The following is an 18,123-nucleotide window of genomic DNA, read 5'->3' as shown; positions in this document are numbered from 1 at the left end:
TGAGGTCATATATTGCTGTTTTCAATTCTTCATGGAAGAAGGCTTTAATCTGAGTTAACAGTTTGTTGTTTGGGATATCCTTTCCCACTTGGTTATCTTCCTCTGTTGGTTCTGCCTCAGGGGGTAGCTTTGTTGGAGAAGCTGCTTTATCTATGAGTTTAAGTTTAAGTTGCGACTTGGACAAGCAGTCCTTTACTGTTTGATTCCTGCTCTTCATCTTGAAGAATGTCCCCCTTCAGCAGATATGTTTCAAAATTCGTCAGAGAAGCAGATGAATTGAAAACGTTACACCTGTATTCTCCTTTGCTCACCCTGCCTCCCTTTCCTCTTCCAACAGCTTTATAAAAACATTAGTTTGCTGCTAGTTGGCATTATGTCAGCTAGTATACTCAATGTCTCTTTAAGATCACTCCAGGTTGAATTTTTATATGTTTAGCCAAACATTGCAAGCTTTAAATATCTCTCCAGAGTGTTGTTAATATTTCTTAGTGTCTCAGGGTCTGCTGTTCTAATGTCTACGTGACAGCATTAACCACAGAAAGTCTCGCTAGAAGTGTCCCAATCTTGCCGTGTTGAGGTGCAGAATCAGGCTAGTGAGAGGTGAGATGTTATCTGCTGTGGCTTTATTAGAACTACTTAGGTTGAGAACCCTGAACCTGATGTTAGTGACTTCTCATGCTCTCTGCCTATTTAGGCATACAGTTAATTAGTCTGCAGCTTTTGATTGCTTTCTGCTTTATAATCCTCCACCAGTGTCTCTCCCCTACATTGCAGGGATGCTCCGGTTATAATATAAACTCACTCTCTAGACAAGGTTTAATGATAAAATGATATAGTGAGTAGGTGTATAGTACAATCTTAATAATGCTAGTGCATCCAAGATGGCGACTTTTCCCGCCACTCACTCTTATGTTGCTGATCCCTGTAGCAGATTTCAAAGCATATATGTAGTTTCCAGAAGATATTGTCACCTTCTTTTTTTGCTTGATCTCCTCAGCCCTCACCTCCAGGCAATGACTCCTGAGGCCTCCTCCACCTCCTCAATTATTATACCTTCCGGTAAGCTGCTCCACTTTAAATGCTTATTTTCAGTCTGATATAGCCAGTCCTTGGGTCTACTTAGTATAATCTGGCCGGTCGGATGGTAGGGACTTGAATTATATTGATTTCGGCCCCTTGCTGCACTTTATCCGGCCCGGGGTAGGCCGCATCCACGGCCTTTTCTAGTTTCGGCCTGGTACTGGAACCCGGATCTCTCGAAAATGGCTCCAAAAGCTCCGGAATTTACCCTGCTGCCTCCTAGTAGTGTCCAGAGGCACACAGGACTTAAAGTATAAAGTTAGCAGTGCCAAAACAGCTTTAAAAATACTCAATTTTGTGATCTCTGTCTGGAGCTCCAGCTAAAAGCTTCCTCTCAGTTTGCTGGCTAGCTCCGCCCCTTCAGGTTAGGATTTATTTTATATGTCATTTTGTATTTATTTTAACTAGGTAGCTATTAAATAGTTATTAACTATTTAATAGCTATTGTACCTAGTTAAAATAAATACAAAGTTGCCTGTAAAATAAATATAAATCCTGAAATAGCTACAATGTAATTATTAATTATATTGTAGCTATATTAGGGTTTATTTTATAGGTAAGTATTTAGTTTTAAATCGAAATAATTTAGTTGGATTTTAGGAATATTATTTTGTTTATTATAAATTATATTTATGTTAGTGGGGAGTTAGGGTTAAGGTTAGAGTTATGTTTAGGGGTTAATAACTTTATTATAGTAGCGGCGACGGTGTGGGCGGGAGATTAGGGGTTAATAATTGTAGGTAGGTTGCGGCGATGTTAGGGAGGGCAGATTAGGGGTTAATACAATTTATTATAGTGTTTGCGAGGCGGGAGTGTGGCGGTTTAGGGATTAATACATTTATTATAGTGGCGGCCATGTCCGGTCGGCAGATTAGGGGTTAATAAGTGTAGGTAAGGTAGCGGCGACATTGGGGGGGGGGCAGATTAGCAGTTAATAAATATAATATAGGGGTCGGCGGTGTTAGGGGCAGCAGATTAGGTTCATAGGGATAATGTAGGTTGCGGCGGTGTCTGGAGCGGAAGATTAGGGGTTAATAATGATATGCAGGGGTCAGCAATAGCGGGGGCGGCAGATTAGGAGTTAATAAGTGTAAGGTTAGGGGTGTTTAGACTCGGGGTACATGTTAGGGTGTTAGGTGCAGACTTAGGAGCTGAACGCTACTTTTTTGCAGGTTTTTTTTTTAGCCCAAAATGCCCCATTGTTTCCTATGGGGATATCGTGCACAAGCACATTTTTCCAGCTTACCGCTACCATAAGCAACGCTGGTATTGAGGGTTGAAGTGGAGCTAAGTTAGGCTCAACGCACCCTTTTTTGAGCCTAACGCAGCCCCTCAGACAACTCTAAATACCAGCATTGTTGGAAGGGTGCGTTGGGAAAAAAAAGCAGCGTTAGCTACGCGAGTCTTTACCGACAAAACTCTAAATCTAGCCGAATATTATTAATGGGTACTTAGCATATAAGATGTGAGCAACATAAAATGGATCATTAAATAAATATTTACAGTATCTCACATTTTTCAAAATATTTTATTATATCTTTTCATGTAACAACACTGAAGAAAAGACACTTTGCTACAATGTAAAATAGTTAGTGTACAGCCTGTATAACAGTGTAAATTTGCTGTCCCCTCAAAATAACTCAACACGCCATTAATGTCTAAACCGTTGGCAACAAAAGTGAGTACACCCCTAAGTGAAAATGTCCAAATTGGGCCCAATTAGCCATTTTCCCTTCCCGGTGTCATGTGACTAGTTAGTGTTACAAGGTCTCAGGTGTGAATAGGGAGCAGGTGTGTTAAATTTGGTGTTATCGCTCTCACACTCTCTCATACTGGTCACTGGAGGTTAAACATGGAACCCCATGGCAAAGAACTCTCTGAGGATCTAAAAAAAAGAATTGTGTCTCTACATAAAGATGGCCTAGGCTATAAGAAGATTGCCAAGACCCTGAAACTGAGCTGCAGCATAGTGGGCAAGACCATACAGTGGTTTTACAGGACAGGTCCCACTCAGAACAGGCCTCGCTATGGTCGACTAAAGGAGTTGAGTGCACGTGCTCAGCGTCATATCCAGAGGATGTCTTTGGGAAATAGACATATAAGTGCTGCCAACATTGCTGCAGAGGTTAAAGGGGTGGGGGGTCAGCCTGTCAGTGCTCAGACCATATGCCGCACACTACATCAAATTGGTCTGCATGGCTGTCGTCCCGGCAGGAAGCCTCTTCTAAAGATGATGCACAAGAAAGCCTGCAAACAGTTTGCTGAAGACAAGCAGACTAAGGACATGGCTTACTGGAACCATGTCTTGTGGTGCAATGAGACCAAGATAAACTTATTTGCTTCAGATGGTGTCAAGCATGTGTGACTGCAACCAGGTGAGGAGTACAAAGACAAGTGTGTCTTGCCTACATCAAGCATGGTGGTGGGAGTTTCATGGTCTGGGCCTGCATTAATGCTGCCGGCACTGGGGAGCTACAGTTCATTGAGGGAACCATGAATGCCAACATCGACTGTGACATACTGAAGCAGAGCATGAACCCTTCCCTTCGGAGACTGGGCCGCAGGGCAGTATTCCAACATGATAACTACCCCAAACACATTTCCAAGGTGACCACTTCCTTGCCAAGCATGTCTCTAGACCTAAACCCTATTGACCATCTGTGGGGCATCCTCAAACGAAAGGTGGGGGAGCGCAAGGTCTCTAACATCCAGCAGCTTTGTAATGTCGTCATGGAGGAGTGGAAGAGGACTCCAGTGGCAGCCTATGAAGCTCTGGTGAACTCCATGCCCTAGAGGGTTAAGGAAGTACTAGAAAATAATGGTGGCCACACAAAATGTTGACACTTTTGGCCCAATTTGGACATTTTCACATAGGGGTGTACTCACTTTTGTTGCCAAAGGTTTAGACAATAATGGCTGCATGTTGAGTTATTTTGAGGGGACAGCAAATTTACAATGTTATACAGGCTGTACACTCACTACTTTATATAGTAGCAAAGTGTCATTTCTTCAGTGTTGTCACATGAAAAGATGTAATAAAATATTTACAAAAATGTGAGGGTGTACTCATTTTTGTGAGATACTGTATGTATGTGAAATATATTTGTATTAAATGAACCAGTGTAAATAGGATGAGTGTAAAACTGAGAATATGTTAATAATTAATAAAATAGCAGTGAGAGTAATATGTTAATGTCAGGGTACCAGGAACCAGACAGATATAGTGCAAATTGATACATGCAGTGACGTGTTCCTCCATCCTGGAAATGATGGTGGGTAAAGATAGATTATTAGCACCATCAGGATTATTGGCCCTTGCATAATGTGAAGGTACTAGATACCAGACAGAGATGTGAAATGCTAAATTAATCACACCTTTATTAAAAAATAACAAAATATTATAATGAGTTCAAAAACCAAATGACAAGCTGGGAGTCAAAGCCAGAGCTAATAGTCAGATGAGCAAGGTCAGGAACCAAAGTGAATAGTCAGACGAGCCGGGTTCAGGTAAACAAAGATCAGCAAAGTCAGGAACAAGCCAGGGGTCAGGAACCAGAACGGACGTCAAACAAGCCAAGTTATACATGGAGTCAGGAACTCAGGAACTCACAGAGAGGTCAGAGATAATGCAAGGGCAATGGAAAACAGGACTGAGGCAGTTAAATAGGAAGTGATGGCATCATCATTCTGGGACTGCAACCTGTCTCTCTCTGATGATGTTCTCCAGTTTGGCCATAAGACGGATAAATAAAAAAAGAGAAGCGCTCAACCTGGGAACCAACAATAGCATAATAGCTTGTTCTATGGCTAGTTGCCACCCAAGAAGCAGCCTCTTTTTGCTCAACATCTGCCTTTCACAGAGAAGAACTTTCCTGAAGCATATCAGTCTGATCCTGACTTCACAGTACAGTCCAGCCCAGAAAAACCAGGCAATCCCTCTCTGAACAAGAGAAACAGCAAAACCCCAGATGTACGTTTCGGCCTATTGTGGGCCTCATCAGTGAGGTGCAGCCATATCCCTCTAGGCACACCGAGCAACGGGTCCACGTCTGGATTCCCACATCACACTTAGGTAGACTTCCCCAAGTATCATAATTTGCATAAATAAAAATAGAGAAGCTCTCAACCTGGGAACGAACAAAAGCATAATAGCTTGCTCTATGGCTAGTTACCATCCAAGAAGCAGCCTCTTTTTGCTCAACATGTGCCTTTCACAGAGAAGAACTCTCCGGAAGCATATCAGTCTGATCCTGACTTCACAGTACAGTCGTGCCCTGAAATCCCAGGCAATCCCTCTCTGAACGAGAGACACAGCAAAACCCAAGACGTACATTTTGTCCTATTGTGGGCATCGTCAGTAAGGTGCAGCCATATCCCTCTAGGCACACTGAGCAACGGGTCCACGTCTGTATTCCCGCATCACACTTAGGGAGACTTCCCCAAGTGTCATTTGCATAAATAAAAAGAAATGTTATTGTTCGTTCCCAGAGCAGAGAAAGTTTGCAAGATGAGGTAAGCGGTACTATAGGCAGGATAGTCTTTGGTGGCGACAGGCAGGGAATAAGCGGTTAGGTAGTTAAAGGGTAGACCACTTTAAGGACTGAAGACAAACAGGATAACCTTTAACGACAACAGGAGAAACTAGCAGTAAGGCAGTTCAAGGGTAAATCACTAGAATGGTCAGGCAGGCAGGGTTTGGCAACAGTAAGGCAGTCCAAAGGTAAACCACTAGAATGATTAGGCAGGCAGGGTTTGGCAACAGTAAGGCAGTTCAAAGGTTCAAGGGATAAACAGGTAGAGTGGTCAGGCAGGCAATGTTCAGCAACTGTAAGGCAATCCACTATTTTAGCGGTTAAGCAAGCAGAGTAGTCAGAGAGGCAGAGTTCATTAAAAGTGAGGCAATCCAATACTTTAGGGGTTAAGCAAGCAGAGTAGTAAGACAGGCAGACTTTGTTAATGATATAGCAATCCAGAATGCAGTAATCTATCCCACCCAAGAGAACACAAAGTAACACCTATACTTGGGTAGTGATAGATAGAAAGTGATCAACTTACATAGGCGCAGGATTCGTGCCACAGGAGATCTTGACCGGCTTCAGAGAGAGAGGAGTGTGCGGTGATGATGTCAGCGCTGCACGCAACAGGAGCCGACACAACCTTTGACAACAAGAAGAGTAGCAGACACCACGTCCATAGCAATGGCTAGAGTGACATGGCATGACAATGGAGCAAATTACATCTGCAGCTGTCAGGGTTTTCCCTGTTTTGTTTGCCATGTTCTGCTGGCAGCCATTTTACTCACCTCTCTTCCTGACTGTGGTGCATTGTGGGGGATGCTGCTCATTTCCTACACTTCCTTTTATGGCCAGACTGGTGTGCATCATCCATGTGAGACAGGATGCAGTCTCAGAATTGTGATGTCATCAATTATTATTTAAAGGGCCTCTGTTCAGTATGCTTTGCCTTTGCATTGTCTCAGACCTGTTTGTGAGAGTTCCTGTGTATTACCTGGCTGCCTGACGTCCTTCCTGGCTCCTGATCCCTGGCTTGTTCCTGACTCTGCTGTTTTCCTTGTTCCTGACTCCGGCTCGTCTGACTATTTGCTATGGCTCCTGACTCGGCTCGTCTGACTACCAGCTCTGGTTTTGACTCCTGGCTTGTTATTTTACTTGTGGACTTTTTATTATTTTTTGCTATTAATAAAGGTGTGATTATTTTTGCACTTCTAATCTCAGTCTGATTCCTGGCACCCTGACATTACACAAAGGCCATGAATCCTGATGGTGCTAATAATCCACCTTTACCTGCCATCATTTCCAGGATGGATGTACATGGTCACTGCTTGGATCAATTTGCACTAGCCCTGCAAACCCTGCTGACTCGCACTGCACATTTGGACCAAAGTGTCCCGCAAGTTATGGCTGCTCCTGTTTCCGCTGCTGCACCTATGCCTACCAGGAGCATGTCCGGTTCTGCACCTCTACCTCAGCGATATGGAGGTGATCCTATTCAGTGCAGAGGATTTTTGAACCAGGTGGGTAATACTTTGAGATGTTACCTCAGGCATTTCCCTCTGACCGAGCTAAGGTGGAATTTCTCATCTCATTACTCTCTGACACAGCTCTTGCCTGGGCTAATCCCTTGTGGGAGACTAATAAACCTGTGATTTCAAATTACCCTGATTTTGTGGCCTCCTTTCGAAGGGTATTTGATGTTCCGGCTCGCTCCTTCTCTGCTGCTAAATGACTCATGTCCATTCAGCAAGGTACAAGATCTGTTGCTCAGTATGCTATTGAGTTCCGTACGCTTGCCGCAAAGGTAGGTTGGAACAATGAAGCCCTTGTTGCCGCTTTCTTTCATGGGCTCTCTGATGCGATTAAAGATGAAGTTGCTGCCAGAGATTTACCAGAGGATCTCGAGGCATTGGTGTCTTTTTGATCCTAATTGATATCAGACTCAGAGAGAGGCCCTCTTTCAAGGAGTGCTTGTGGAAGCCTCCTGTTCCGTTGTCTCCTACGTGTTCGTTCCCACCCATGCCTCCTAATCCCGAGTCACCAGGTACTGCTGAGCCAATGCAGTTGGGATTCACGCGTCTCTCCCTTTAGGAGGAGGGAGGGGCTCTGCCTCTATTGTGGGTTACAGGGCCACCTTTTGAAGTCTTGTCCTACACGGCCGGGAAACGCTCACACCTAAGGTCCTGTCGGGGGCAGACCTTGGGTGGTTTATCCTCGTCCCTGGAACCGCTTAATGAGAAACCTTTGGTCATGGTTGTCCTTTCCTGGGTGGACTCCTCCATAGTCACTCAGGCTCTTGTTGACTCCGGTGCTGTGGGCTATTTCATTTGACAGTGCTTTTGTATCAAAGCACTCCATTCCTGTTTTGCCTCGGTCTGTTCCGCTTGCTATTGAATCCATTGATGGCAGGACCCTTCAGCCTGCACTCGTTACTCACAAAACTGCTCCGTTGTCCATGGCTGTTGGGGCTCTCCATTTTGAAACCCTCCAGGTACAGGTGATAAACTCTCCGCATTTTCCGGTTGTTCTGGGTTATCCCTTGTCCCCGCAATGTATTTCCACTTTTCTTCGGAAACCAGTTAAAGTCTTGTGCACTTCTTCGGTATCTCAATTGCCAGAGGAGTACCGAGAGTTACTTGATGTTTTTGACAAGGTGTGTGCCGGTACGTTGCCTCCTCACCAGTCTTACTATTGTGCCATAGACCTGCAACCTGGAGCCATTCCTCCTCGGGGCCAGGTGTACCCTCTGTCTGTTGCAGAGAATTGTGCTATGGAGCAGTATGTTGCCGATGCTCTGTCGCGGGGGATCATCTGCAAATCCTCCTCTCCTGCAGGGGCTTGCTTCTTCTTTGTGAAGAAGAAAGGTGGCGAGTTAAGACCATGCATCGATTATAGGGGTCTTAATCGTCTTACCATTAAGAATGCTTACCCTATTCCGCTAATTACGGAAATCTTTGACCACCTCAAGGAAGCTATGGTCTTTACTAAACTTGATTTGAGAGGAGCGTACAATCTCGTTAGGATTAAGGAGGGCCACAAATGGAAAAAAGCATTTAACACTAGGAGTGGGCATGATGAGTATCTTGTAATGTCCTTTGGCCTATGTAATGCTCCTGCTGTTTTTCAGGAATTTATTAATGATGTCCTATGAGATATGTTGCAACAGCGTGTTGTGGTGTACTTAGACGACATCCTCATACACTCACCCACACTTGATGCTTATCGTTCTGATGTTACACGGGTTCTTCAGAGACTACGTGAGAACGGCCTGTTTGTAAACTCGAGAAATGTGAGTTCCATCAGACTCAAGTAACCAGCGGAGTGCAATTATGAAATTGGCGACAGGGAATTATTGGCCATAATTTTGGCACTCAAGGAATGGAGGCATCTCCTCGAGGGTACTAGCATGCCAGTGCTCATGCTTACTGACCACAAGAATTTAACTTATCTATCTGAAGCAAAACGTTTGTCGCCCAGACAGGCCAGATGGCCGCTATTTTTGTCTCAGTTTAATTATGTGGTCTCCTACCTGCCTGGTAGTAAGAATGTTAGGGCTGATGCCCTCTCTCAACAATTTTCGCCTCTGTCCAAGGAGGAGTCTGCACCTACTCCTGTTATACCTCCTGACCATATTTTGGCTACCATACATACTAATTTGACTTCTCCCTTGGGGGAGGAGATTCTGGCTGCACAAACCAATGCACCTCCTGAGAAACCTAGTGGTAAGTGTTTTGTTCCTGAGAATCTTCAAACTAAACTTTTGCACACTTACCACTATCCTAGAGCTGCAGGTCACCCAGGCAAGAACCAAATGATTTGGTCTGTTACTCAACAATTCTGGTGGCAAGGTCTTCGTTCTGATGTTGCTTCGTATGTTGCCTCCTGCTCAGTTTGTGCACAGAATAAGACTCCTCAACGTCTTCCTGTGGGTCTTCTTCAACCTATTGCTAATGGTGAGCATCCTTGGACACATCTTTACATGGACTTCATTGTCGAGCTCCCTGTTTCCAATGGCAATACCGTTATCCTTATGGTGGTTGACCATTTTTCTAAAATGTCACATGCATTCCCTTGATTAAGCTGCCTACCGCTCAAGAGCTTGCTTCAATTTTTGCCCGGGAGGTCTTCCGTTTACATGGGTTACCCAAGGAGATAGTGTCGGACCTGGGTAGTTAGTTTGTCTCCAGATTTTGGCATTCCTTTTGTGCTCAAATGGGGATCCAGCTTTCCTTCTCCTCGGCATATCACCCTCAATCCAATGGGGCTGTGGAAAGGTCTAATTAAGCTCTGGAACAGTTCCTCCGTTGCTGTGTCTTAGATCACCACAATAATTGGTCTGAACTGTTACCTTGGGCAGAGTTTGCTCGTAATAGTGCTATTAATGCTTCCTCCAAGTTATCCCTGTTCATGGCGAATTATGGGTTTAAACCATCCTTTTTGCCCGATTCATTCATGTCTCAGGGTATTCCGGCTTTGGAAGAGCATCTCCGGCAACTCCGTTCCACTTGGGTGCAGATTCAGGATTGCCTTCATTGTTCTATGCAGCGCCAAAAGTTCCAGGCTGATCGTAGGCGTCTGCCCGCACCTTCCTACAGGTTGGTGAGAGAGTTTGGCTGTCCTTCCGCAACTTGAACCTTTGTGTGCCTTCCAATAAATTGGCTCCCCGTTATGTTGGTCCTTTTCGAATACTCCGACGGGTTTAATCCTGTGGCCTATGCTCTTGACCTTCCTCCTGCTATGCGCATCTCCAATGTTTTTCATGCCACCCTCTTGAAACCATTGATTTGTAATCGGTTTACCACTGTGTTGCCTCGTCCCAGTCCTATCTTTGTTGACAACCATGAGGAGTATGAGGTCAGCAGCATTATTGACTCTCGTATGTCCAGGGGCCGTGTACAGTATTTGCTTCACTGGAGGGGCTACGATCGGGAGGATCGTTCTTGGGTTCCCTCCTCTGATGTTCATGCTCCCACCCTCCTCCGTGCCTCCCAATAAACCTTTTGTCCTTCCGTGGGGGAGGGGTCGTTGAGGGGAGCGTACTGTCAGGGTTTTTCCCTGTTTTGTTTGCCATGTGCTGCTGGCAGCCATTTTACTCACCTCTCTTCCCGACTATGGTGCAGTGTGGGGATGCTGCTCATTTCCTGCTCTTCCTTTTATGGCCAGACTGGTGTGCATCATCCATGTGAGACAGGATGCAGTCTCAGAATTTTGATGTCATCACTTATTATTTAAATGGACTCTGTTCAGTATGCTTTGCCTTTGCGTTGCCTCAGACCTGTTTGTGAGAGTTCCTGTGTATTTCCTGACTGCCTGACGTCCTTCCTGGTTCCTGATCCCTGGCTTGTTCCAGACTCTGCTGTTTTCCTTGTTCCTGATTCCGGCTCGTCTGACTATTTGCTTTGACTCCTGACTCGGCTCGTCTGACTACCAGCTCTGGTTTTGACTCCTGACTTGTTATTTGACTTGTGGACGTTTTATTATTTTTTGCTATTAATAAAGGTGTGATTATTTTTGCACTTCTCTTCTCAGTCTGATTCCTGGCACCCTGACAGCAGCAAAGTGCATACATCACTCCCTTCTGTGTTGCAGCTAATATATCTCTTGATGGAATGTTTGACTCCAAATCTATCTTCGAAAAAGCACGGACAGGCGAAACGCGTCAGATCAGCATCAAAGGATGCTTTTTTATTCTAATAATGTTGTGTCTTGTCACACTCGGCCGCTGGGAAGCTCTGGCAGTCCTCTCTGTGTGCTTGATTGACAGGTAGTCTGAGCCACCCCTTCCTGATGATGTCACGACCAGGCTTTTTATTCCAGGCTTCCTGTTTCTTCAGTGCCCGTTTGTTTGTTCCTCTTTGTGGCATCTGTGAGGAATTCGCTGTGGAAACTCTCTAACTTCTGATTTTCTGTTGCCAATCTCTTCAAGGACTGACTATGCTGGGTTAACCTTCAAACTTCCTTATTACCTGTTTCCAAACAATGCAAGTACTGTTTATTCTGTGAGACTCTCTAACTGCATGTTAACCTGCTGCCAAACTCTGCAAATACTGTTTATTCAGTGTAAACCTTCAAACTGCTTGATATCTTGTTGCCAAACACTGCAGGTACTGTTTATTCTGTGAAACTCTCAAACTGCATTTTTAACCTGCTGCCAAACTCTGCAAATACTGTTTATTCTGTGAAACTCTCAAACTGCATTTTAACCTACTGCAAAACTCAGCAAGTTCTGAATATTCTGTGTTAACCCACAAACTGCCTGATAACCTGTTGCAAACTCTGCAAGTTCTGACTATTCAGTGTTAACCCTCAATCTGCCTGATAACCTGTTGCAAACTCTGCAAGGACTGACTACACAGTGTTAACCCTCAAACTGCCTGATAACAAATTACCTACTCCTGCATTATTAACTGTTTCTTATTTTACCCTTCTTCCATCTGAGTATAAGTGGACTATCCCTGCTCTCCTGATTCTGACATTTCCTGAAACCAGTTCCTTATTCAGAAGTCTATCTGGCTGTTATCTTGAATTACTTTGGACACAGGCTAACCCTGCTCCATATAGTGAGTACATTGTTTTTTGGAGGTTGTCGTAGGGTCACGTCCTGGATTAAACTCAGAGTGCAAGGGTGTTGTTTAAGTTCACCCTAGCATTTGGGTCTTCTTTTGGACATTTCCTAACCTGACAGTACAAACGGGCACCATAATATGGACCCTGATGAGTTATCCAGGGCTGTGGCTCTACAAGGGCAACTTCTGGGAAATCATTCTGCTCATTTGCAAACTTTGGATTCCAAGCTTGACCAGATTACTGCTCTGCTACATAACCTCTCCTCTCCTTCTCAAGCTACGGCGACTCCTGCTGCAGCTGCTACTAGCTCCAATGCTGTCTTTAATCCACCTCAAACTGTTGGACAGTATATACCACAAATCCCACTTCCAGATAAATATGACGGTAATCCTGAAGAATGCAGCGGATTCCTTAATCAATGTTAATTACACTTCAGAAACAATCCTCAAGTTTTTTTCAATTCTACTTCCAAAATCACCTTTATTATATCCCTCATGAAGGGTAAGGCTCTAGCCTGGGTGTCTCCTCTTTTAGAGAAGAATGATCCTTTACTACAGGATGTGGAATTATTTGTGTCCATTTTTTCTTCTGTTTTTGACAAGCCTGGGAGGTCTGCAGCTGTAGAGGCAGGATTGTTGGATCTGAGACAGGGATCCCTTTCGGTAGCTCAATATGGTATTGAATTCAGGACTTTAGCTGCAGAAACTGATTGGAACCATAGAGCCTTACAGGCAGCCTTTCGCAAAGGACTTTGCGAACACCTTAAGGATGAACTTGTATTTCGGGAACTCCCCGATTCATTGAAGGGTTTTATCAATTTGTGTATTACTCTTGACGCCCGGCATTCAGAACGTCTTCAGGAGAGAGATAGGAATCGGAGATCCTTTGTTAAATCTTCTTTTCGTCCTCCTATTCGAACCTCAAGTCTTTCTAATAATTAATTCCCAATCTCCTGAGTCTGTGGAACCCAGGGAAGTAGGAGCTATTAAATTGTCAGAAGCTGAACGCCATAGAAGGCGAACTCTTGGATTATGTCTCTATTGTGGTACCAAAGGACATTTACTGAAGGACTGTCCTATCCAGCCAGTAAAAGCCAAGGCTTAACTTTTGATAGTTGGACAGAGTTATGCCAGAATCTCATGTCTTCCCTCAATTCTAAACTTTTTGTTCCTGTGACTATCACTTTTGGAAACACCAAGTTTCAAGCTCAAGCTCTCATCGACTCTGGAGCTGCTGGAGTTTTCATTGATTCAAACTTTGCTGACTCTCTCAGGATTCCTCTTCAAGCCAAGAAACAGTTAATTAAGGTAACTACTGTTAGTGGACAGCCTCTAGGTTCTGGTATCATACAACATTCTACCATTCCTCTTCTTTTGTCTGTGGGAATACTCCATTCTGAAATTATTTGTTTTGATGTCAACTCTTCTCCCCACATACCATTGATTCTGGGGTTACCTTGGTTGCAGCTTCATGATCCAGTTTTCTCATGGTCTAAAGGAGAACTTATTTCCTGGGGAACTACCTGTTTCAAACATTGCCTGCAAAATCCCTCTAAACCATCTTGTCCTGTCTTAGCTATGGTGGAAGTTCCTGATTTATTGCCTAATTACTATCATGCCTTTAGTGATGTGTTTTCTAAAAAGGAGGCTGAGACGTTACCTCCACAATGGATATTTGACTGTCCTATCGAATTGTATTCAGGGGCTCCTCTACCTAAGGGAAGGACCTATCCCCTCTCTCATCAAGAAAATGTCTCTCTTGAGGAATACATAAAGGACAACTTAGCCAGAGGATTTATTCGTCCTTCCTCATCACCTGTGGGTGCTGGTTTTTTCTTCATTGGGAAAAAAGATGGAGGTCTTCATCCCTGTATTGATTATCGGGCCTTGAATTAGATTACTGTCAAAAACAGCTATCCTCTGCCGCTCATTTCTGAGTTATTTGATCGTCTTCAAGGTGCTTCTATTTTTTCCAAGTTAGATCTCTGTGGGGCCTACAATTTTGTCAGAATCCGTAAAGGAGACAAATGGAAGACAGCATTTAACACTAGATTTGGTCATTACGAGTATCTAGTAATGCCATTTGGATTGTGCAATGCGCCAGCAGTATTTCAGCACTTTGTTAATGAAATCTTCAGAGATTATCTAAATCAATTTGTTATCATTTATCTCGATGACATTCTGATCTATTCAAAAACATTACAGGAACATGCACGTCATGTAAGACTGGTACTTTAGAGGTTACGAGACAATTCCCTGTTCGCTAAATTGGAGAAATGCTCTTTTCATCAGAGTTCCATTCCCTTTTTGGGGTATATCATTTCTGAATCAGGTTTTGAGATGGATCCTGCTAAACTTTCGGCTATCAAGGACTGGCCCAGACCAACTACTCTCAAATCCCTGCAGAGGTTTCTTGGCTTTGCCAATTACTATAGAAAGTTTATAAAGAACTTTGCTGACATCACGTCTCCGCTCACTTCTCTTACTAAGAAAGGGCAAAATTGTAAGAACCGGTCCTCTTCGGCAGTACAGGCTTTTGAAACGCTAAAATCAGCATTTTCTTCTGCACCTCTTTTCAGTCATCCAATTTCTGATCTCCAGTTTATTTTGGAGGTTGATGCTTCCTTTATAGCAGCTGGAGCTGTTCTCTCCCAACGTGATCCGACTACCAGCAAGATACATCCTGTGGCGTTCTTTTAAAAAAAAAATTAAATCCTGCTGAGTTAAATTATGATGTGGGCAATAAGGAGCTTTTGGCTATAAAATTAGCTTTGGAAGAATGGAGGCATTGGTTAGAGGGTACCAGTCAACCTTTTTTCATTCTGACAGATCACAAGAATCTTTTATACCTCCAAAAAGCTACACGTCTCAATCCTCGTCAGGCTCGGTGGGCCTTGTTCTTCTCCAGGTTTAATGTTGTACTTTCCTATGTTCCTGGTTCAAAAAATTCCAAGGCAGATGCTTTATCTAGGCAGTTCCAATCTTCTGAACCTTCTCCATTGGATTCTGAACCTATACTACGTCCAGTCAAAGTTTTGGCTCAAGTATCTTCTTTTCCAGTACATGCTTTACGTGCCGCTCAAGTCCGGGTACCATCTTCTTGCAAACTACCTTCTGGTATTCTGTATGTACCCAAAGGATTACGTCTTAAGCTTCTACGTTGGGCTCACGGCAACATTTCAGCAGGTCATCCTGGAGTAACCAATACTTTGTGGAAACTGAAGCAGCATGTTTGGTGGTCCACTATGAGGAGGGATGTTAAGGATTATATTGCTGCTTGTAGTTCTTGTGCTTCGAACAAACAATCTTCTCATCGACCGTTTGGTCTATTACACCCTCTTCCTATTCCTCATTACCCTTGGTCTCACTTATCCATGGACTTTGTTACAGATCTTCCTGTTTCTGCTGGAAATATGACCATTTGGGTAGTGGTGGATCGGTTCTCCAAGTCTGCTCACTTCATACCTCTTCCAGGCTTGCCTTCAGCTCAAAGACTTTCTGAACTCTTTGTTCTACATATATCTCATTTACATGGTTTTCCCACTGACATAGTCTCAGATCATGGAGTCCAATTTGTTTCCAAATTTTGGAGGTCTTTTTGTAAGCACTTCGGAATCAACATATCTCTTTCTACTGCACATCATCCTCAATCCAACGGACAGACTGAGCGTGTAAATCAAGCCTTGGAATCTTTTCTTAGACATTATGTAGACCATCACCACTCCAACTGGTCTCAGTTATTGCCTTTGGCGGAATTAGCTCACAACTCACATTATAACGCCTCATTACAGACCTCTCCCTTTAAGGCAGCTTATGGGTTTGAACCTAGAACCTTTCCTATGATTACCAGTTCTACTGAAGTCCCTGGAGCAAATCGTATAGTGAAAAATCTCAGTAACCACTGGCAACTCATTCGTCAAAATCTACTTTCTTCTTCCTTAAGACATAAGAAATATGCTGATCGCAGAAGGTACAAGTCTCCTTTACTTCGTACTGGAGACAGAGTATTTTTGTCCACCAGATTCATACGTCTAAAACAACCTTGTACTAAGTTGGGTCCTAAGTACATTGGATTTTTTCAAATTGTTTAAAAAGTTTGTTCTTCTGCATATCGCATGGCCTTACCCAAGACTCTCAAGATCCATCCAGTGTTTCATGTCTCCCTAATCAAGCCAGTCATCTACAATCGGTACTCTATCAGGAGTAAACCACCTCCTCCACTTTCCGTAGAGGGAAATTCTGAGTTTGAAGTCAGCCAGATTCTGGATTCCAAGCTACGGGGCAATCGGCTGTACTACCTGGTCCATTGGAAGGGTTATTCTATCTCTGAACGATCTTGGGAACCGGCCTCTCATGTTCATGCTCCAGCTCTTGTCAAGTCTTTTCACAAGAAATACCCTGCCAGGCCCGGTCGGAGGGGTCCTTGAGGAGGGGGCACTGTCACGCTCGGCTGCTGGGAAGCTCTGGAAGTCCTCTCTGTGTGCTTGATTGACAGGTAGTCTGAGCCACCCCTTCCTGATGATGTCACGACCAGGCTTTTTTTTCCGAGCTTCCTGTTTCTTCAGTGCCCGTTTGTTCCTCTTTGTGGCTTCTGTGAGGAATTCATTGTGGAAACTCTCTGGAAACTCTCTGATTTTCTGTTGCCAATCTCTTCAAGGACTGACTATGCTGGGTTAACCTTCAAACTTCCTGATTACCTGTTTCCAAACAATGCAAGTACTGTTTATTCTGTGAGACTCTCTAACTGCATGTTAACCTGCTGCCAAACTCTACAAATACTGTTTATTCAGTGTAAACCTTCAAACTGCTTGATATCTTGTTGCCAAATACTGCAGGTACTGTTTATTCTGTGAAACTCTCAAACTGCATTTTTAACCTGCTGCCAAACTCTGCAAATACTGTTTATTCTGTGAAACTCTCAAACTGCATTTTAACCTACTGCCAAACTCAGCAAGTTCTGAATATTCTGTGTTAACCCACAAACTGCCTGATACCTACTCCTGCATTATTAACTGTTTCTTATTTTACCCTTCTTCTGTCTGAGTATAAGTGGACTATCCCTGCTCTCCTGATTCTGTGGAAGACATTTCCTGAAACCAGTTCCTTATTCAGAAGTCTATCTGGCTGTTATCTTGAATTACTTTGGACACAGGCTAACCCTGCTCCATATCGTGAGTACATTGTTTTTTGGAGGTTGTCGTAGGGTCAAGTCCTGGATTAAACTCAGAGTGCAAGGGTGTTGTTTAAGTTCGCCCTAGCATTTGGGTCTTCTTCTGGACATTTCCTAACCTGACATGTCTTACCTATTCAGCCTACCCTTTGAAGCATATTAGACTAAGTGCTATTAGCGCCACAGAGTGGGATGACTATGTGAGGTGTTAGTGGTTAGATCTCCGCTCCACATCCATTACATATGCGGGCATATATTTAACTGATTGTAGTGAGACTTCACTCATAATATATTTAAAAATTATGCACAAGTAATAAGGATAACAGAGCCATACGATATAGAGATAAGTAATGTTACTTCAATATTCTGAATATCACACAGGGACAGAATAGCAACATTTGTAACAGCTTTACCTAATGTTTCTTATGGGACCCTATGCGTTCAAGAATATACTATAGTGTAGATTGATTATACCATCTATAAGAGGGGTTATATGGCAGCACTGCAATCACTAGGCAGTTGATATCTATTGAGACCTAAGGCAACATAGTTGCAGTTACTATATAACAATCCTGTTTCTCGTTTTTCTGTGGGGCCCATTATGGCCATGAGGTTTTACAGAGTGCATACTGAACATACATGAGAGGTGGTTGATAGCCTATATAAGCTTCAACAGTAGGTTTAATATATACTGGGTTCAGTGGGGACTGACAATAAGACAGTGATTACCCTATTTGCTGCTTATATTACTAGAGCTATAACCACACGTGTAAGAACACAACATAACACAGAC

Source organism: Bombina bombina, chromosome 1 (genome assembly GCF_027579735.1).
Source record: "Bombina bombina isolate aBomBom1 chromosome 1, aBomBom1.pri, whole genome shotgun sequence".
NCBI lineage: Eukaryota > Metazoa > Chordata > Amphibia > Anura > Bombinatoridae > Bombina > Bombina bombina.
This window is presented reverse-complemented; position numbering follows the sequence as displayed.